We start from the raw sequence: 22,482 nt of genomic DNA on the forward strand, positions 1-22,482 counted from the left end.
GCTGAGGAGCCAGAAGTGGAGTGGCACAAGACAAAAGCTGGATGTCTCCCCAGGCAGACTAGACACAGAACCCTCAGTTTCAATACTTTTGAGTGTACTAAAATGCTAAATGGGATAGTTTGTTGGCACTACATGTGAGAAGCCGGTCTATCCTGGCCAGACCGTAATGATGATGACAGTATTTAAGGCCAGTTTAAGAATTTTAGTCCTTATTCTTAAGAGTTGATGGGAAGCCAGTAATAGGTTTATCAAAGGGGGAAGAGTTGGCATGATCAGGTTTGCATTTTTAAAGGATCACTTGAATTTAGAGAACGGCACTGACCAACATCCATTTCCTCGAGGCTGTGTTTATGGTTATATAAAATGTTATCATTGGGAAAGCTGAATGAAGGGGACAAGGGACTCTCTGTTCTAATTTTGCCATTTCTTGTGAGTGTAAACTTATTTCAAAAGGAAAAAAAAAATAAGCTTACTCTGGTTGCTGAGAAGATAAGAGGTCAGTTGGAAACACAGAATTTGGTGAGCAGGCTAGTTCTGTAGACCGTGCAAGAGTTGAGGGCAAAATGGTGTGGTGGTATTGGAAAGAACTGAACCTATTCAAGAGATGCTTAAAATATAAAGACAGCAGGTTACTCTGAACATCTCATTTATGTTCTCTGAGATTTCTGCCAGGAGAAATACTAGAAGAAGAGTAGCAGGGGGCATTGGGGCTGCCCTTCTAACATGTTGTTTTCCTCCTGGTCTTCTGGGGGCAGTAAGAGTGGTGCCTGGAGAAGCAAATTCATTCATTATGCCATGGTCTCTTCTTTCTAGGGAAACAGAATGACATTTCCCCAAACCAAAGGCCACAGCATGGTGATAACAGGGTTTGAATTGACCACATACAAGTGACTAAAATATACCCCTTTCCCTTTTCGTGGATAGAGAGAAAGCAGTGGAAAGGGAAGAGTTGACAGGACAATTTTAGATTAAGGAATGAGAGGTAGGGAAGGATGTGTGCTCAGAATAAACTGCTTTTGAAAAAAAAATGTGCTCGAGAGTTATTTTGGGGAAAGCATATTTTATATTACTCAGAACAAGAGAAAGTCACCAATCCTGAAAAACTTCTAACAAGAAATATTTTGGTAGTTGCTTATTTTTTTATTTGCTTGCACATCTTTGGAGATTTTTAAAACTTTAGCTTTTCTTTGTTACATGTCTTTTTATTTCTTGTAAGTCCTTCCCCGTTGGGCAGGAGGTCACAGTCTTTGCCGGATATTGAACTTCATTCATTAACCATCATCAGGAAATTGTTGTCTGCATTGTGGGGTTTTTTTCTTTTTTCTTTTTTTTTAACAATGTGAGGGAATCAGGAGTCAGGAAGAAAAAGAAGTTTTCTTTGCACTTAGTAATCTTTGGACCTCTCTTTCTCATGATGAAGAGAATACAAATCGCAGAACAGCATGCAGGTTAGTGGTATCCATAGTGGCAGTGGTGGGCATCTGGGAATGTTGGGGAAGTGATTGATACTGAGACGGTATTGCTGTAACATTGTTCTTCATAGTTTCTGAGAACTACTCCCACTGCCCAAAAATGAAATGCAGATTTTGTGTTTTGTCACTCTAGGTAGATTAATAAAATAAAAGGATAAAGATTTAAATATTGGAATGATTTCTAAACAGTATTCTCCAAATAAGATTGCATGTAAGAACGGGCCCCTTCTTATCAATAGTTATATTGTAAAAGGTATTTGTTTGAAACTTGGAATGAATTTTTTTCAGCTTTGTTGAGGCATAATTGGCAAAGCAAATTGTGTGTGTGTGTGTGTGTGTGTGTGTGTGTGTGTATGCACACTAGAGATCTGCTTTCTCAGCAAACTTCAAGGAAACCTTGCCATTTGTGACAACATGGATTGACTGAAATATATTACGCTAAGTAAAATAAGCTAGACATAGAAAGACAAACACTGCAAGCTTCCCAAAGATTTTCCAACACCCTGCCTCCTTCGGTTATTTCAGTTCCTTCATCCCCAGTGATGTTTTTGCTCTCCTTCATCTCACCTCCTGTGCCACATCCAGAACCGCCTTCAAAATCACAGTGTCATCACCCCCTCTCAGACCACATCCTTCTCTCCTCCCAGATGAGTTTAAAAAGCATCCTCAACTTTGTGGAGGACTTCCGGTTTTTGGTTCTATCACTGCCTTTTCTTATCCCTTGTCCAGTTTAACTCCTTGAAAAATAAAGCCGTGCCTCCTACCACCATGCTGCAAGTAAATTAGAATCACTTGGGGTGGGACCCAGGTGTCAGTATTTTTCAAAGCTCCATGGGGATTATAATGTGTATCCAGGGCTGAGAACCTTTGCTCTATCTTCTGAGCATCAAAACACACAGTTTTCTAGTGGATAGGTAAGAAATCTTTTTCTAGTTTAATAGGTATTTGTATGGATGTTAACAGGGTCATTCTGGAAAAGGAGCATCTCTTAATAACCGTAGCTTCAGGAACACGAATTGCTTGACAGCGGAGAGATAGGTCTCACATATCTCCCTGTAACAGGTTGCCTCTTCCCCAGGGGCCCCTTAAAGTCGAAGTCTCGTCATTCTAAATGAATGGTTCTCAGTGCTTCAATGGCATAATCACTAAGATTAGTGATAGCAGGTGACTTCCAAATTTGTATCTCCATTCTTGACCTCTCCCCTAAGCAAAAGATTTTTGTATATCCTCCTGCCTACTTGACATCTCCAGTTGGATGTCAGTAACTCTCACCTAAAATGACCAACACTGAACTTGTGATTTTGCTTCTACACCTGCTCTTGCCTCAGTATTCTTCATCTCAGCTAATGGTACCACATGATAGCCAAGCCTCTTATTTACCTGGTAGCTAAGACTGTTATTCACATAGTAGTTAAGTTTAAGCAATTCTTGAGATTGCCTTAGACTTATCACTTACTTTCTCCTATTCAATCCATCAGTGACTTCTAGTAGATTTACCCATCAATTATATCCCAACCTGAGCGTTTCTTCCAACATCTACCTCTACCATTGTACTCCCAGCCACTTTCATTTCTTACCTTCCTAAGTGGTCATCATGTTTCTACCTTTGCAGGGGGCACTTTTATTGTAGTGCACTGTTTTCTGTTCTTTCCTCAGCAACCAGACTGAATGTTTAAAAAGATAAGTCAGGTCACATCACTGCCTGCTCAGAACTCTTCTTTGAATTCCTATCTTTTACATAAAAATTCAAATTCATCCCAGGGCCCACAAAGCCCTAGATGACCTAGCCCTTGCCTACCTCTCCTCACACAGTGGCCTTTCTGTTTCTTAGACATACAAATATCTCTTCTCTCAGGGCCTTTGTGCTTATTGTTTCTGTCCCAGTCCCCTCAGTTCTTTACTTCGTGATTTCATGGCTTCTTTCCTTTTCATTCAGGTCGCTGCCCAAATGTCATTAGCCCAAGAATTATTCCAACCACTTACCTAAAAGATCCACCATTCCCTGTAATATCTAGCCCCTTGCCATGATTTGCTTCTTCATTCCATGTCTAGGCATGAGTTGTAGCTGCTTATATACTGTTTATACAGCTTATACTACTCTGCTACAGTCCTGACGGTACATATCACATCGTTGCATTGATTATGACATCGCATTGGTGATGTTTGAGGTTGCCCAGTGTAGGAGTATTTACATTATGGCAAAAGCTACAAATCAAGTGCTCCCTTGCTAAAGCTTATTGGACATTTATACCAGTGCTTCTGACTATATGAATTCAGATTATGAATTTATGAGTTTGAGTCTGTCTCCCCCAATAGAATTTAAGCTCCATGAGCACGGGGACTTAGTATGACTTTTGCATAAGATCACATTTTAATTGTTTATGATAGTACCTGGACATAGTTGACATTCAGTCAACATTTATTGAGTGGATGGATGGAGAGATATGTGGCTGACAGAATGAATGAATGAAAGTCAGATTTTGGTGAGGGTCTCATTGTAATTTTCAGAAGGACAATTTTTCAAAGGGTCAAATTTCTTATTTTTTCTCCCCTATGTTTTCCTTATATGATTGTTCTCTGAAATATTTCTCTGCTCTAAACATGAGTATACAGGTTCTTTTCTTCTTGTTTTTTTACATGTGATTTCTTTTTTTTTTTTTTTTTTTTAAATTTTCTTTTACTTCTTCTTCTTTTTTTTTTTTTTTTTTTTAATGTTTATTTATTTTTGAAGGAGAGAGAGACAGAGCATGAGCAGAGGAGGAGCAGAGAGACAGGGAGACACAGAATCCGAAGCAGGCTCCAGGCTCCGAGCTGTCGGCACAGAGCCGGATGTGGGGCTCGAACTCACAAGCTGTGAGATCATGACCTGAGCTGAAGTCGGACGCTTAACCGACTGAGCCACCCAGGCGCCCCAACATGTGATTTCTTTTGACAGGCATATCATATTTATCATTTTTAGCTAATAACATTTGTCTTCTTGTCATGTGTCTGTCTAAATTAAATATGTCTATATTTTCTTGGTATTCTTCATGGTAGCAATAAAACCAAGAAACCCAGGCAAATATACTTAATGGCTAGTATGTTGATACTGCATGTCAACACTGCATGATATGTCTGGTGACATAACATGATGAGTTTAATGCATTGTCCCTCATGAGTAGTGCCTGGTTCAAAGCACCAGTGAAATTGTAGCGCGTGCAGTCATTAGCCAGCATGCACGTCAATCACATATCCGCATCTGTGGGTTGCATGTCCGTGGAGCGTTTGTGTTTCTGCATTTTACAGAATAAACCTTCACCTTTACTACTCAGAAGATAGCATTAGGGGAGTTTACATCTGGCAAGCCTGCAGCCCACATTACAGGGTTCCTGCCATCTCGTTTTGGAGATCACCTTCTCACCCATCTCTTACTATTCTGACATAAAGAGATGGTGTGAGTCCTGTGGTGACCTTCTCCTAGCCTGTCAAGTGTAGGCTCTAATTAATCACAACATGATGAAATCTGTCCAAATAACCCCAGTGTTTTCAGCCTTTGAGGCCATCTGAACAAAGAACACAGTGACCTCTGGGTGCTTTTGTCTCTGAGCATCTTGCAGAAACTGTTTCCTAAAAGAGGCACAACTCAGGGACACGGGAACTAGACGATCGTACACCGTGCATGCATCGTGCAGACTGGGAAGGGGAGACATGGGGGGGCATTGTTGTGCAAAAGTCACAAAGCTACTGGTGACTTTAAAAAAATTGTTTTTAAATGTTTATTTATTTTTGAGAGAGAGAGAGACAGAGCCCCAGCGGGGGAGGGCAGAGAGAGAGAGAGGGAGACCAAGAATCCAAAGCAAGTTCCAGGCTCTGAGTTGTCAGCCCAGAGCCTGAAAAGGGGCTCGAACTCACAAACAGCAAGATCATGACCTGAGCCGAAGTCAGCCGCTCAACCAACTGAGCCACTCAGGCACTTCTTGGTGCTTTCTAAAGGACAAAATATCCTTGTAAAAAGTATAGTAGTGTAAGGCCTGAGGACAACCATCCAAACTGTCCTGGGCTCTCTGAATCTGGCTTGCACAGCCAGTTGTGGGTCAGATGAAGATGATTAGCATGGACAGGAGAAGTGGGAGGCAGGCTTGTCTCTTATCTCCCCCTTATTGACCAGAAGCACATTCTACTCCCTTTATGTCCCAAAGAGCAGCCTTTATCACAATGTGGTCCATGCACGTTATGCATAAGATCATCTGTGTGACTGGTTACAAATGTAGGCTCCTATCTCCAACCCAAGACCTACTGGATCAGGATCTCAGTAGATGTTGGTTTTCTTTTCTTCTCTGTTTCTTTTCTCTGAGGCCCTCAAGAATGTATTGGCTCGTCTTTTGTTCTTCCAATTCATCTGTCATTGCTTACGACAATTAAGTTGAATCTTATGAAATTGTTGATATGTGACCATGTATGAGTAGCAAAAATGTGGTTTAATGAGGTTCTAAGTAATGCTAAATTTCAGGCCCTGTCTCAGGTACTGGAAATGCAAGCTAAAAAAACAAAATGGTCCTTGACCTTGAGAAGTTCAGAGTGTGAGTGGAGAGACACGTAGGTAAAGAGATAATCTAGGGTGGTTGTGTGTGGTCAGTGCTGTGCTACTTAACAGCTGGTAAGTTTTTAAAGGGCATTGGAACACCAGTATTGTGAACTATAGGTAACTTAAAAGTTATTTAGGTAATTTTTTAGATGACAGATTGATAACAAGCTATCAAGGCAAGATAGCACGGTGCTCATTGAGCTTGATGTTAAGAAAAAAACTCATATATCCAGTAGAGTGATTTTCAGTGGTGGATACCTGAGGATGAGGAGAAGGAGAACATCAAGATCACTTGAGGGTCTGTATTTTTTTATATTTTATTATATGAAATTTATTGTCAAATTAGTTTCCATACAACACCCAGTGCTCATCCCAAAAGATGCCCTCTTCAATGCCCATCACCTACTGAGGGTCTGTTTTGAATTACATACCTCTCTTCCCATGGGAGCATCTGCTCTATTTCTCTCAGCAAGAAAACCCATTCCCCTGCTGCTTAGAAGCACTGCCTGAAGGACTTACTGTTGTGAGGAGAGCGTTCAGGTGTGTGGACACAGAAAAAAATGGAAAACTATTGCTCACTTCCAGAGTGGCAAGTCAGAGACAGGTGGTAGGTCTCACCCCGTTGGGCAGTTCTTACCTTGTTCTATTCTGACATTTTTACAGCCATGTATAGACTGTGATAAATATTTATCTTATGGGATAAATGAGCATGGTTGTAAGAGATAACAAGAATAGATTTGATCTGATGGGCTTTGTAATTCATTCAGAAGTGGATGGTGATTCATGGAATTGACAATAGAAAAGAAAAAAAAAGAAAGGAAAGTAAGACCTATGAAAACCTGTGAACACCCCTAGTATGCTTCAGATGAAGCAAGTGACACGAAATGATACCTAAATATAACCATTTTCGTCATGTTCTTTGGGAAGTCTGGAAACAGCGATGCCCCTTGCCAGATATGAGCTGAGATAGAGGAGAAAATAGCTCAGTCAGGCATAAGAAGTGAAATGCTTGGATGCTACAGTGCCCTCTCTTTTTCAGAATACACTTGTAGAATTCAGCTTACTGCCATCCTTCCACAAAGAAATCTTGTCTACTCCACTGGTGGGGACCGTCACCATCTTTCAACTCTTACTACTTTTACCATTTTATGTCACTCAGCTTATGTTTATTAGGGTCTCTTGTTGTGAGCCATTAATTATCTGTTTCTTGGCTTTGTCAATTAGATTGTAAAGATCTTTGAGGGTGGGTATTAGATCTTCCTGTCTCCTCTTTCCCCACATTTTGTTCAGGGGTATCCAGAGTCGTTTTTGTAAGTCAAACCAATTGCGTTCTATTGGATCCAACTTAATGCATAATAGAATCTTAATAAATATTTGCAGAATGTAGAGAGAGGAGGAAGGAGAAATCTGAAACTCCCAAATTTTAAAATACCATGTTGTTTGGTAACATACAGTTTGGCCAGAAAAAAGGACTTTTGAGGGGAAATGAGTTCTTTGAGCATTCTTTCCTAAAGTGATTCCTAAAGTGATAACTAGAATTTATCATCCTCTATTTAAACGAAAAGACATTTACCTCCAAGCTATAAAAAAAAAAAAAAAAATGCTAGTTAACTCCAGATAATTGCGAATAACTTGCTATTTCTGTGATCTGATGTAATTCTCAAATGCTTGCCCCTTGCTTCATGAAAAGCTGGCCTTTTGTGTGTGTGTGTGTGTCAGCTGGCATAATTAAAGAAAACAGTAATTTGCTGGCCAAGGAATATGTATTTTGGGAAGTTTGGTAAAGAGCAAGTGTGCAGGACATGGGGGTGGGGATTGGCTTTCTAACCCCAGGAGGCTAAAATAACCAGATGATTGCCAGTGGTGATGACTGCATTTGCTTCTGAAGCCAAACTTTTAAATGTAATTTTATTTGTGTATATTTTTTAAGTAAGCTCTACATGCAGTGCGTGAGGCTTGAACTCACAGCCCTGAGATCAAGAGCTACAAGTTCTACTGAGTGAGCCAGCCAGCCACCCCCCGCCCAAAACCAAACTTTTAAAAGCAAAGACCATGCTGATGTTTCCAGAACCATAGCTGGTATACACTGATGCTTTTTAAATTAATTTGTTTTCTATAAAACAAATGGCCTCCTTACAGGACGGGACAAAATAGGGCAAATGTCAGTGAAAGGTGGTTTAAGAAGTAAATGAGATTAGTATTAAATAACTAGCTGTTCTTCCCCAACGTTAACCCGTATAGCAATTTATCAGTTGCTAATTATAGACTGAAGAATCACCTTGTCAAAAGATACCCTATCTCTTTTGCTCTGGCTCTAGATTTTCTTAATTATTTCTTCTTACTGGTATCAAACAGAAGGTTATCTGTCTTAGTAGAAATAAATTAATGGCCGCCACTGAGCATATTAACAATATTTGGTTAAAGTAGGTCTCCTCTATCTCTGATCCTAGAAGCCCAGCCCACTTGTTCAATTAGCTCCCCTTCACACACATAAAGATTCTTAAGTGTCAAAAGTCATGGAATTCTTCATTCTTCCTTGTTCCAAAGTCCAAGCTTTCAAAGACCAAAGCAACCCACTGTTTATATGCTTTATTAAAAATAGCTCAGAGGCATGGATTCACAGCCCAGGGGACCTGTTTCATAAAACTTTTTGTTTCCCCCCACAACTTAACCTTGTGTTCTTCTTAAAGATCAAAAGAGAAGACGTTCCATAAACTTCTCATTATTTCTAGAAGATTCTTTCCTCTGGCAGATTCACTTTTAAAAATGTATACAACTTAACATTCCTCTCTGTTGTGAAAGTGGCCTGAGGGAGGAGGGAGAAACAAGATGGATAGTTAAATTCTCAAGAATTCATGTTATATTAGTGGCTTCGATTTTTTCTTAGCATATAACAATAGCTGGATCATACAGAAAGGGAAAGTGGCCTTGTATTTTGAAGCATATTTGTCATAGCACCTTCTCCTGGAAAGGATGAGTACTTGTCCCAGGGATTTCTTGGGTTCTAGTCTTGTCAACTCCAAACACTTAATAGAGCTTTTGCTTTAGCAAATCTCTTATCAGTGCCTCAATTCTCTGACATATCAAATAGATCCTCATACCCATTATCTCTACTGTAAGAATGCTGTAAGAATGAGCATAATTGATCAGTGACAGTGCAATAGTATTTAATCTCAGAACGAGAGCTGCACTGTATGACAGGGGTGCGTTATCCAGTTGCTAATATATGTGTCAAGGTCTTCTTAGGCTGTGGATGCTTATGTAATTTTCTCTGTTGTTAATGAGCTGGAATGCAATGGCAGACCATGGGTGTGCATTTTTTCCTAGCAGAATTTCATTATTAGTAGTAACTTGCATGTTTTATGGGACTCTCACATCTTTAAACATTTATTGGTATCCCTCGACAATAGCATGTTGCTATTACTTTGTGCAGAACTTCAGTCCTTTACCCCATTAAAAATGAAGTGCCAGTAATGATAAACTGATGTTTTTTTCTAACCAAATTATTAAATTTAGAAATTTGATTCAAACAAATAATTAAAGAAATCATTCGATCAGTTTTTCCTTTAATTGTACCCTTTAAATTTTTGAGAATTTTTACTATTACTTGCTAATGTTTAAATCCAGACTTCTTAAAAGTTTGATTGAAACATATGTACCTGATGGAGTAAAACACACTTAAACCTCAGAGTATAGCACCTATCATAGCATTTGCTTATAGTCCAAAGAATCAATTGCTAACTTTGAAGGTAAATTTGTTTAGGTTTATGTGTTCTCTGTGAAAGCATGGAATTTATCATAAGAATGGTGCATCTTTCCCCAGGAGATTTATTATTGGTATAATGAGGATATTAGTTTGCTAGAGTTGCCATAATAATGTACCATACTCTGAGTGGCTTCAACAGCAGGAATTTTTTTTTTCTCACAGTCCCGGAGGCTGGAAGAAGTCTGAGATTTAGATATCGGCAGGTGTGGTTTCTTCTGAAGCTTCTCTTTGTGGTAGACGGCCACCTTCTTGCTGTGTGTTCATGTGATTGTCTCTCTGTGCCTGTGTCTGACATCTCTGTGTCCTCGTCTTCTCTTATAGGAGCACCGGTCGTGTTGGATTGGGGACCAGCTTAACAGCCCCATTTTAATTTAATCACCTTTTTAATGGCTCTGTCTTAAAACATAGTTCTAGTCTGAAGTACTGGGGTGGGTGTGGATTTTGGTGGGACACAAGTCAGCCCCAAACAATCAGGAAAATTCTACATCAGACTGCTTTGAACCCCTTCCTGTAACAAAGACATTTAGCAGGGCATTAATGCAGAGCCCCAGTTTATCAACCTGCATCTTAAACAGAGCTGCCCTGAATTTGGAGCACCTAGGACATGAGCCATCTCAAGCCAGTAAGGACTCCAAGGCCAGAGAAGTTTGGATGAAGTTTAAGGAGTACAGCTAAGTTCAAGGAGTGGCAGAGCTAAACTCAAAACCGAGATATACTAAGTGTGAACTGAACACATCATGTAGGAAGGAAACATAGTCCGTTACATTGATGTATTTGTAAGTTGCATTCCTTTTTTTTAAGTTGATCTGTTTATTTTAAGAAAGAGAGAGAGCAAGCACGAGCAGGGGAGGGGCAGAGAGAGAGGGATAGAGAGAGAATCCCAAGCAGGTTCTGCACCGTCAGTGCAGAGCCTGATGCAGGGATTGAACTCAAGAACCATGTGATGGTGGACCTGAGTTAAAACCAAGAGTCAGACACCTAACCAACTGAGCCACCCAGGAGCCCTGCATTCCTTATAATAATAAAGAAGATGGGGAGTGGGTTTGGGAGTAGGGTTGGGGGGGCGGGGAGGGGGTGTGAAAGCTCAATTGCTAAGAGGCCTGACTTCTAACATAGCCACAAGGGGTTTGTTGATTTATCACAGGAGCCCCTGAAGTATCTGACGCTTTTAGTGTCTAGTATTTATTATAGCAATGTCATGTATGTGTCACTAATAGACACCCAGGATCCTGGGAACAAATCAGGGTGACATTATTTAATGAATGCCTGCTGTGATCCTGAAGCCATGAGATGCCGTTAGGGATTCACGTCTGCCTGACAGAGGCCCTCCTGCATGTCACTTTCAGAAGTGGACTCAGTTTTAGTCATTTCTGGTAGCAAAAGAGAAGTCATTACCTGAAAAGTATAACCCTTCACTCTACAAATGAGTTATCTCAAGGCCACAATGATGGAGGAACTTATTCAAACATCCCAGCTTATTATCAGCTCCTCTAGAATTAGGACGACTGTCTTGTTTCACTGAGCGGTTTTCACTTCAACTCACTAATTCCATTTATATCCATAATTACTATTCACGCCTTTGCTTCTAACACATGTTCACCCTGTGGGTTTCATGCATTTCCCTCTACAGTTCACTATAGTGAACAACTGGGGTGGGCATTCTCTTCAACTTGAAACATTAGCAAGACAGTGTTGTCAAAGGGTAAAATCATCGTGAATTTCAGTCCTTGTGTTAAGACACATTCATTTAAGCTGTTGGCACTTGGCAGGGTTAAAGAAAACAAGAAAGTGTGGCCTTTGAACCACTAGACCTGGATCTGATTCCCAGCACAGCCACTTGTTAGCTGTTTGATAGAACACAAATTGCCTTCCTTGTCTGCACTTGTTTCCTTATGTGTATGAATGATAATAACTGCCTGGCCAGGTAACTGTAAGGAATTGCGAAAATATATGTTTCATTGCATTTAATGTCAGGTACATCCAAGACATTCTGTAAATGGCATCTGTCTCTTCCCTGCTTTTCTCTTGAATCTCTAAGAAATTATGGCTATTTTAGTAGACAGAAGGTGTGATTTTTCAACCCTTATATTTGTGGAAGGCCTACACCCCTGTATTCTTGGAATATCAGATACTTAAGACCATAAAATGGAGAAATTTCTACCTCCTTCAGTGCTGACAGATAGAATAATCACCAATGTCTTCTTAAGAGCAACATGCCTTGAAAACCCCCAAATACCATATAAAGTATCAAACATGAAGCCTGACTAGCCATTCATTTTGCTTTAAGAAATTTATATCCCACTTTTCATACAAAGATTAGCATAAAAAATCAATTTGGGGAACTGAAATAGAAAATAAAATATCAGTTGTAATTACTTCACTTAGCAAAGTAATTCTTAAAGATGGCCATAATTTTCATAATAGGCAATTGATTACAATAGTAACATGAGAAGTGAATAATTATTTAAACTCAGCTTTTAATGGGGTTTTTATGATAACACAGAATATGTAAAAATAAAGATATGTATGCACAATCAATATATCATTAGGCTAAAATTCTTATTTAACTTTTTTATGGTTTTTTATTCTGTGCGTTCTTATAGAGCGAGTGACAGATTTAAAATGAAGGAGATTTACAGTAAAGGTAAAATACATACAGGATTAAGGAGCTTTTCTTTTGGTGATACCCAGCCCCCAAACCCTAGACTGATTTTTAGCTCTCTCCCTATATGAATTGCAATATTCACAGTCTTTGCTTGTATGTGTTTGTTCAACTAAAGGAAAGGGAAAAGGTATATGCATCCCATAGAGCAGGAGTTAGTGGTCAAATAGGAAGAATTTCCAGTAATCTAGGAACTAGGATCTGGGTTATATTTCTGTGGTGAGGGATAGCAATTTTCTTGTTGGAAGTAAACATTTTGTTGCTTTGGTTAGGAGTGAGAGGGGAAGAAACTATAACACAGTGACTATAGATCAGAAAGCAGATTGCCACTTTTGCATCCCACCTCCATTGAGACATTCCACAGATATGCAACAAGCTGGGCAGATTACCTTCCGGCTCTGTGTCCACATTTGGTAATCTGCCAAGTGTCGATGACAATAAGGCTCACACCATTGGGCCACATAGAACTTGAGCAAGATACCTAATATAAAACACTTAGCACAATGCAGGCCATACAATTAGCACTCAGCTAATGTTTGCCTTTATTAAAGAAGTTAGTGAACAATGACAAGTAAATGAACATTTCCTTCATTTATGTCATTTGCACTTAATGTCTGTACATCTTCGATGTCTATACATTGTGCTTGGGTATCTACACATCTTCGATTCACAGAAGAGACCCAGCTCAGCCAGGACTTAAAGGAGCTGATCCCTCTTCTCAAGATGAAAAATCTAACATCAGAAGCTGTTTTCTGCCCTGCACCAGTGTGAGGGGCACCCTAATTCAGGAATTTCACTAATTACTTTCTGGCAAAGCATCTGGTGCTCCACGCTTTAATTAGCATGCACTGATATTTCTTCTGTAAGACGTGCAACAGTCCTCTCGGAGGGGATGGTTATGAATGGGGAACAGCTTGATAACGAAGCCAAATCTACATGCACCCCACTGGAGGAAATTCTTTTTATGTGCAAATATGGAAGAACAGTAGCAGACAGTGTAGAGTGATAGAAAGAGCATGGACTTGGGAGCTGGACAGTCATAGGATTGAGCTCCACTCTGCCACTCACCACCTATGTGACTTTGGACAAGTTATTCAACTCTTGGGAGTGACCACTTATGAAATGGGGAAATAATAGCTACTTGCTGGGAAGATTCAATAAAATAAGATGATGAACATAAAGTGCCTGAGCTGATATCTATCTGTCCCATGGCCTGCGCTCCATGACCGTAATTTTAATTGCCACTATTAAGAGCTTCGCTGTGCCCATTCAGTGCTTACAAGGAGTGGCCTAGCTTTACGGAGTGCCAGCTTTACAAGTATTAATTAATTCATTTGATCTTCTTAAAACCCATATGAGGCAGGAATAATTATTAGTGTAAGTCCCATTTTACAGATGAGAAAACTGAGGCACAAAGTGGCTAAAGGAGTTGCTTAAGGTCAGACAACCAGGGAATTACAGAACCAGGCCTTGAACCCAAGCCAGCTGACTCCAGCATCCACATTCATACCACTGAAATAAACCATTCTCATTCCACTGAAATAAACCATCTCTGAAGAGATTGGTAACTGGCTTTCCTCCTCTGCTTCTCCTTCTCATAGTAAATTGGGTCCCTTCCGTAGCACTTACCACCACCTTGTACTAGATTCACAAATGCACATGGCTCCCTTGGGAGGCCGCAAGATCCTTCCCCATCTTTTTCACATTTGGTTCCCCAAGGTATTTTATGCCGTCCTCCACCATGTACGTAAGCAACAAATAGTATAAAAATTGAGGCAAACAAATTGTGGAGAAAGCCTAAATGTCCATCAACTGATGAATGGATAAAGAAATTGTGGTTTATATACACAATGGAGTACTACGTGGCAATGAGAAAGAATGAAATATGGCCCTTTGTAGCAACATGGATGGGACTGGAGAGTGTGATGCTAAGTGAAATAAGCCATACAGAGAAAGACGGAAACCATATGTTTTCACTCTTATGTGGATCCTGAGAAACTTAACAGAAACCCATGGGGGAGGGGAAGGAAAAAAAAAGAAGTTAGAGTGGGAGAGAGCCAAAGCATAAGAGACTCTTAAAAACTGAGAACAAACTGAGGGTTGATGGGGGGTGGGAGGGAGGGGAGGGTGGGTGATGGGCATTGAAGAGGGCATCTTTTGGGATGAGCACTGGGTGTTGTATGGAAACTAATTTGACAATAAATTTCATATAATAAAAAAAAAATGAGGCAAAGAAGATTGGAGGAGTTTTCTCTGACAGGACAATCATATTCCAACGTGTTTAGCAATGCAGTCTGATTGACTCTCAAGACATTTTCAGACATGATTATGGAAAGTCTTGAAGGAAGATGGGAAGATGGTCAATTGCCATCACTCCTGACTGTACTACTAACTCTTGAAAAGGTGATGGTGTGTGACTTAGATGCATCGTAGTTGTAGGAATGAGCAGCCATTAAGAATTTCTGTGTGACTTCACTTCCACACTGTATTTGTTGAGCTCCTCAAGGCCATGGCTTTTCCTAGTCCTGTAAGGAGGCAGAGAGCATTGGTTATGTATTAAATGGCTGAGCAGGCTTCGAAGTCAGACCAAGTGACTCTACTGTGTTCTTCCAATTTACCACGCCCTCATCAATACCTCTTCAAATTCCAGGATCCAGTTTTATGTAAAAAAGAAAAAAAAAAAAACTGGATCTGCTTATTCTCATCCCTTGTTGTATGTGTGTGTGTGTGTGTGTGTGTGTGTGTGTGTGTGTGTGACTGTGTGTGCAGAACAGCTCACAAATGAATTAACCACCTGCAGCCTGTAAAACTCTTGGAGCTGATAGAGCAATAGAAATTGTACTTTCTGAACTAGCCCTGGGTAGATTAATTTGTAGAGGCTTCGCGTTCATTCTGCTCGTTACCAAGAAGGGACAATTCAGACAACCCGGGGCAAATCTTAGCCTCGTAATTAATTATTCCAAAAAACTAGCAAGGAAGAGGTCCCATTGTTGGGTAGTAGAAACCCCTTTTTTAAAGCCAGAATTTTCTCTCAAAAGGGAACCGTTTAGAGAAGTGTTGTCAAGTGGTCCTCCTCTGTAGTGATGGATTTACTCATGAGATGTTCAGCCCAAAGCTCATGCGTCTAACCTGCATTGGGTATCGACATGCTGTCCAACTCTGAGCATGTCATTTAACCTCACAGCTCAAGTCACCTATCTGTGAAGTGAGAGAATGGTTACATCCCTCCCTCAAAAGTAAAACAAATGGCAGAGTAAAGGCAGCCCTTAAAATTTTTACTCTGGAATACTAGAGGCTAAGGGGTATATTCATGAATATACATTTCTATTTGCTTTATCATTAACATCCTTTACAAATTTTTGTCCCGTTGCATGGAAAATATTTCTGAAATGTTCAAGTCATAAGTGCAGGCATGGTCATAATTTTACCTTTCTATGATGACTGTGTGATTGTTTCCTCAGGGTCAATATTCTAAAAATTCTTTCTCTGTAGAAGACACTGCAGACTGGACCACTGAGCTAACTGACTCCAGAAAAAGCATTGACATTTGTTTCTTTGGCTGAAATGAAATATCCTCCTGAGCATTGATTATTTCTTCTAGAAATGGGGTATCAGACCTGAATCTGGTTAATTATGTGCATCAGTTCATTGGATTCTGGTTAATAGGGGCTTGCAGTATTTGTCTAGAATGGAATGTTTCATTTGGTGCTTGATGGTGTTAATGAGACAATTTCTTTAGCACAGAGAGGCAAAGGTGCATTAAAAAATAATTCAAGAGGAAATGTTACATTGAGCATTTCTTTATCAGGGCACTTGACTCTTGAGCCTAGAAATAATGAAGATATCCCCATTAGATGCATAGCTCCCCAGTGATGCTCTGAAGTTTCCCTGAAGGCATACTTCTTTATCACTTGGAATATCCTTTCTTGACTATTCGGAAATGGCAGAGTTAGACAGGATTTGACACATATGTAACACATACGTGAGCTAAATATAGCTGCCTGGGGAAGAAAGAAATGTAATTCCTGACAGTTGTGTAAATAGTATCCACTCCCACCAGCTGGAGAACCATCTGAGAAACAGCCCAACCTCCACTCTGGGTCACTGTCCTCAAACTAAGGGAGCAGGAAAGGGAAGTACATATGTTACCTTCCCAGTCATTGTTTGTCACTTTGCAGGTGGGAATGTGGAGTGCTGTGTTTGTAGCTACTGGAAGGGCAGGCGCTCTTCTCTGGCAGCGTCCCACACCCTCAGGTGTCATCAGCCTGCAGTCCAGCTGTTGTCGCTAAGGTTCAGCCACTTAAAACAGGTCCTGGGTTGGCTGTTTATGCACTTAAGTGGAAAAGCGGTACCCAAGTCAACCCTGAGATTTAGCGAGGACACAATAATTGCTTTCCTTTCAACCACAGGTGATGCATTTGCCACCATGGAGTATAACACGCTGCTGCTTTCAGTCATAACAGGAGCGACGGGAGAGAAACACAGGAGGAAACAGAAAATGTCAAAGAGCTCGGGGTTGGAAATTGCATTTTGCAGATGCCATTAAGCTCTGTCAGGAGAGAAGATGAAAATGCTAATTGACAGATTTAGTTATGTTTTATTGTCTGCGAGCTGCTGAGTAAGTCATCAGATGATGCTGTTTAATCATTAATGTAAAACTTTGGAGAAATTCGTCAGTTGTTTGCTATTCATCTTACACCCTCTCCACAAAGGTGTCTTAAACTACTCTACCCTGCCAGCAAGAAAAGGAGAGAGTATAAATATTTATATTCAGCCCCAGAACTGATAAAAGTTAATCTGTGCAGCACAAGAATATTAATTATAGTGTAAAAAATTTAGTATCAGTCAAGGACAATTAGGGTACCTTTTATATTTCACCTAAAACTGCACACACACACACACACACACACACACTCACTTACATGCACGTCTTCACCCAGAGTTTCTTTATCTGTAAAATAAGTAGACTAATAGTAATTATATGCCACATTGATGTGTGTGTATGTGTGTGCGTGCATCTATGTGTGAATTAATATGTTAATTGTATATAGTGTATGCTCAATAGTTTTTAGCTGCCACAAACACTGTGTGATTCAGTAAGTTATACATCAAAAATAAAGTTATAATTAAGAGACTTGCAAACTATTTTTCTTTTTGTTAATAGATGTTTTATGCCACAAACCTGTACTTTTTTTTTAATGTTTATTTATTTATTTTGAGAGAGAGAGCACAAACAGGGGAGGAGCAGAGAGAGATGGAGAGAGAGAATCCCAAATAGGCTCCCTGCTGTGAGTGCAGTGCCCGATGCAGGGGCCAGTCCCTTGACCATGAAATCATGATCTGAGCCGAAATCAAAAGTTGGATGCTTAAATGACTGAGCCTATACTTTTAAAAAACAGTATACAACACATCTTTTTAAAAAAAGTTAGCTATTGATATATTAAGGGGAAAAAAAAAACACTTTCCTTTATCCTATTCCCTTCTAATTCTGGAAAATAGTACCCAGTATTACATTCTCTTTCATTTTCATAGCATCTTCACCCCCCAGGTTAAAGCTTACAGCTCAAGGGTAACAGGAGAACATTTAAGCAACATAGATTCCTCAGACTTGTCCCAAAGCCACAGATCAGAAGACCAGAATTCATATTGTAAGACTCCTTGGGTGATTTGGTGAAGCTGGGCAGAGCGGTGGTGAACTCTTCTTCCCTGTACAGCGTATGATGGTCTGTATTCGTTTTCTAGCGCCACCGTAACAAGTGCCACAGGCTGGGTGTCTTAAACAGCAAACATTGATGTTATCACAGTTATGGAGGCTAGAAATCCATGATCAAGGTGTTGGCAAGGTCATTTTTATTGTGAGGCTTCTCCCCTCAGCTTGTAGATGGCTGTCTTTTCCTGGTATGTCCACATAGTTTTTCTTCTGTGCCTCTCTGTGTCCTAATGGCCACTTCTTATAAGGACACCAGTCATGTTGGATTAGAGCCCACCCTAATGATCTTATTTAATAGTATTCGCCTCTTTAAAGGTTGTATCTTCAAATACAGTCACATTCTGAGATTCTGAGGATTAGGACTTAAACATGTATTTTGGGGGTATACAATTCAGCCCATAGTAGAGTCCTTTGTCTTCTTTAGTGTATTCAAAATTCTGGAGCATTCAGCAGTTATAAAATGCACACACTATTCCAGAATTAGCTGTGATGACTAAATTAATTAATAGAGTAATCATTTGATGTCTCGTAGTACAAATATTTTCTCTTGTATCTAACCTGAATTTCACAATTCAGGTGACTTTATGTTACACCCATTGTCCAGTCCATTCTCCCCTTCAGCTTCTCTCCAGTGCTTTGCCCATCTCACACCTCTGATTTTATCAGCTATGCGCTCTCTCTCTCTCTCTCTCTCTTTAAATATGATTTATTGTTAAGTTAACTGACATACAGTGTATACAGTGTGCTCTTAGCTTCGGGAGTAGATTCCCATGATTCATTGCTTACATACAACACCCAGTGCTCATCCCAACAAGTGCCCTCCTCAATGCCCATCACCCATTTTTCCTTCTCCCCCCACACCGCATCAACCCTCAGTTCTCTGTATTTAAGAGTCTCTTATGGTTTGCCTCCCCTCCTCTCTGTTTGAAACTATTTTTACCCACCCCTTCCCCCCAATGGTCCTGTTAAAGTTCTCAAATTCCACTTATGAATGAAAACATATATCTGTCTTTCTCTGAATGACTTTTTTCACTTAGCATAATACTCTCCAGTTCCATCCATGTTGTTGCAAATGGCAACATTTCATTCTTTCTCATTGCTAAGTAGTATTCCATTGTATATATAAACCACATCTTCTTTATCCATCCATCAGTTGGTGGACTTTTGGACTCTATATTTTTTTAAATTTAGTTTTTAATGTTTATATTTGAGAGAGAGAGAGAGAAGGAGAGAGTAGGAGCAGGGTAGGGAGAGAGGAAGACACAGAACCTGAAGTAGGCTCCAGGCTCCGAGCTGTCAGCACAGGCCCCATGTGGGTCTTGAACTTACGAACCATGAGATCATGACCTAAACTTCAGTCAGACATTCAACAGATTGAGCCACCCAGGCGCCCCTCTTTTTCTCTTTTTTAAGGCTTAACTACTCTTTATTAAAACTGATGGTGTCTTTGGTAGGTAAATTCCACCTCGAGCTCCTCTGCTTCTATTATTTTTTTCTCTTTTGCTACGTCTACTGGAAAACTGTGAAGCATGCCTGGAACTCCCTCCTCTTTTTATTTATTTATTTATTTATTTATTTATTTATTATTATTATTTTTTATTTATTTTTTTAACGTTTATTTATTTTTGAGACAGAGAGAGACAGAGCATGAACAGGGGAGGGTCAGAGAGAGGGAGACACAGAATCCGAAACAGGCTCCAGGCTCTGAGCTGTCAGCACAGAGCCCGACATGGGGCTCGAACCCACGGACTGCGAGATCATGACCTGAGCCGAAGTCGGCTGCCCAACCGACTGAGCCACCCAGGGGCCCCATCCCTCTTCTTTTTAAATGCAGTCCCTAACGAACCCCTCCCTTGCCCACTGGCCATTTTGCTACCCCCTGCTTGCACTTTGTCCACCACGGGCCGGTGCACTGCAAAGTAGGAGTAGCTGACGAGGCCAGACGTGAAGGCTGAACCACTCCTGATGGCTCTGCCAGTGTAGCCTCTGTCTTAGAACAGCCCCTCTCAAATAGCCCCCCTCTCAGGCTTCTTCAACAACTTAGTGGAAAACTCAATTCTATCTTCTGAAATTTTAATAGAGGAGGTTTAATGGCTGATATATGAGGGTAAAGGAAATAGTTAAATGAAACTCTAAATGTTTCCTTAAACAAATTCCATTTTATTGTCTTACTTTTTCTTCATAATAAGAGGTTCATGGTAACTACAGGGCATTTCCACATAAAGGGTGTATTTAATCATTTGTCCTATGATTATAGACACCCTAGGGGAATAAAAATCTAATATTATGATTGCTGTAAGTTTTTCTTTCCATGAAACTTTCCAGCATTTAATCATATTTCAGCACTACTCATCCAAGGTTGAAATGCAAGTTCATTTTAAATTAAGCATGAGGCATGCATCCAGTCTACCTTTCGAATAAAATTTGTATATATTTTTCTCCATTTGTAGATGGGTTGGTTGCTTTCACTCCTTGTTACCATGACATCATAACTGAGTTCACAGTGTTTGGTATTTTCCCCATGTTTCTGTTATGTGTTCATTATTTAATGCTCTTAAATTTTTAACATTTTGGCTGTCAAAGTATGTCAAGTACTGTCCAGGCCAGGGAGACTCTAGGAGCTGTATCTGGTGGTAAGAGAAGTCAGAAAGTGTTAATCTTTTTCAACTTCTACTTCTGCCTCTGTCATTTGGATCTCAATTTTTCCTCTTAAAAACATACTAAGTTTTAAACATCTTGATTCTCATAAGAACTCAGCTGCTCTGTTGAAGACAAAATAGATTAAAAAATACTAGTCTTCCCCAACCTTCTGCATCTTGGGCTTCATCCACTTCCTCAAGTCCTCTATTTGCCACTTTCCACCCAAAACGGCATAATGAGAGTGTTCAATGTTCAATGAATTTGAGGACGGAGTACAAGATTTCCAATTTGCAGGGACGCGTACAAATCAACATGGGAAGATTACCATAGTCTTTTCTGCAGTGAGAGGTAGCATGTTGGAATAGAGAGAATACAGCTTTGGAGGTAGAGGAACATGGTTTCAAATTTGGTTCTACTGACTAGGTAACTATGGGCTGAATGGAAGTAGGTGGAGAGTAGGGTGATGTTCATATTTGAGCTCTGAGGATGTGGACAGTGCCTGGTCTGCATCAGAATTTTTCCACCTTGACACCATTGATATCTCAGCCTGAAAAATTCATCATTGTGGGGACTGTCCTGAATATCATAAGAGGCTTAGCAGTGTCCCTGGCTTTACCCACTTGCTGCCAGGGCCTCCTCCCTTCTTTCCCAGATACAACAACCAAATAAAAAATGTCTCCTGGAGTTCAAGGTCACCCCACAGTGGCAAGCACTGGTATACCTTTCCCTTTTAGACTTATCACTGGAAGAACCCTACAGGTATGAATATCCTATTGTCTTATGAAGAATCCAAGGCTAAGGAAGGACTAATATTTAAGGATTTTTCAGAGGCCTGAAGAATTTTAGCAACCATATTAAATATATTTACTAGTTTTTAAGCAATATAGAAAACCTTAGCAAATGCTGTTTTCCTAGATCCTAGGGGGAGAGAGTTATTATTTCTATCCATTTTTTCCATTACTAACACTGCTGCATTTTGTGAGTCCTCAAAAAAAAAGTCATTTATTTAGTCCAAGCAATACATTTGGTCTACAACCTGCAGAACAATTAGAATCTTCAGGGGCGCCTGGGTGGCTTGGTCGGTTAAGCGTCCGACTTCGGCTCAGGTCATGATCTCACGGTCCATGAGTTCGAGCCCCGCATCGGGCTCTGTGCTGACAGCTCAGAGCCTGGAGCCTGTTTCGGATTCTGTGTCTCCCTCTCTCTCTGCTCCTCCCCTGTTCATGCTCTGTCTCTCTCTGTCTCAAAATAAATAAATAAATAAATAAATAAATAAATAAATAAATAAATAAATAAACGTTAAAAAAAAAAATTAAAAGAATCTTCATTTTGTTTTGGGTACACTAAGACCATAAATAGCAATGGCACTGGACCATGATTATTAAGCTATCTTCATTTCTTTGAATAGAATTGGGATTTTAATATTTCTGAGGTCCTTTCTCACATAACAATATAAAGGTAAAAAAAAAAAAAGTTGTAGGTGCTGAAGATGGAGATGGAGCATTTGGTAGCCAGCTTTCTGGAGGGAAAAAAGGGAAAAAGACATAGCCCAAGTGGGAGCAGTAGTGTGTTTCCATCTGCTAAGCAACAGATTTGAGGCAGGATAAGGGTTAGCAGCTGAGGGCACAGGCTGGCACTGGAAATTTGATTCCCAGGATTTCCCATTTT

At 40.1% G+C, this 22,482-nt stretch overlaps 1 protein-coding gene and 1 long non-coding RNA gene across 5 annotated transcripts in view; one reads left to right on the forward strand and one right to left on the reverse strand.

Moving 5' to 3' along the window:
- Positions 1–22,482, forward strand: part of NCKAP5 (NCK associated protein 5) — a 968,925-nt gene that overhangs the window by 304,821 nt on the left and 641,622 nt on the right. The window lies entirely within an intron of this gene.
- The window catches only part of LOC144617172 (uncharacterized), a 77,274-nt gene continuing 63,402 nt past the window's right edge, over positions 8,611–22,482 (reverse strand). The window contains exon 3 of the long non-coding RNA XR_013557340.2: positions 8,611–8,842. This is a non-coding gene — a long non-coding RNA (uncharacterized LOC144617172). The remainder of the gene's footprint in view (positions 8,843–22,482) is intronic.

The sequence above is a fragment of the Panthera onca genome, chromosome C1, assembly GCF_046562875.1.
Source record: "Panthera onca isolate mPanOnc1 chromosome C1, mPanOnc1 haplotype 2, whole genome shotgun sequence".
In the NCBI taxonomy this organism is placed as follows: domain Eukaryota; kingdom Metazoa; phylum Chordata; class Mammalia; order Carnivora; family Felidae; genus Panthera; species Panthera onca.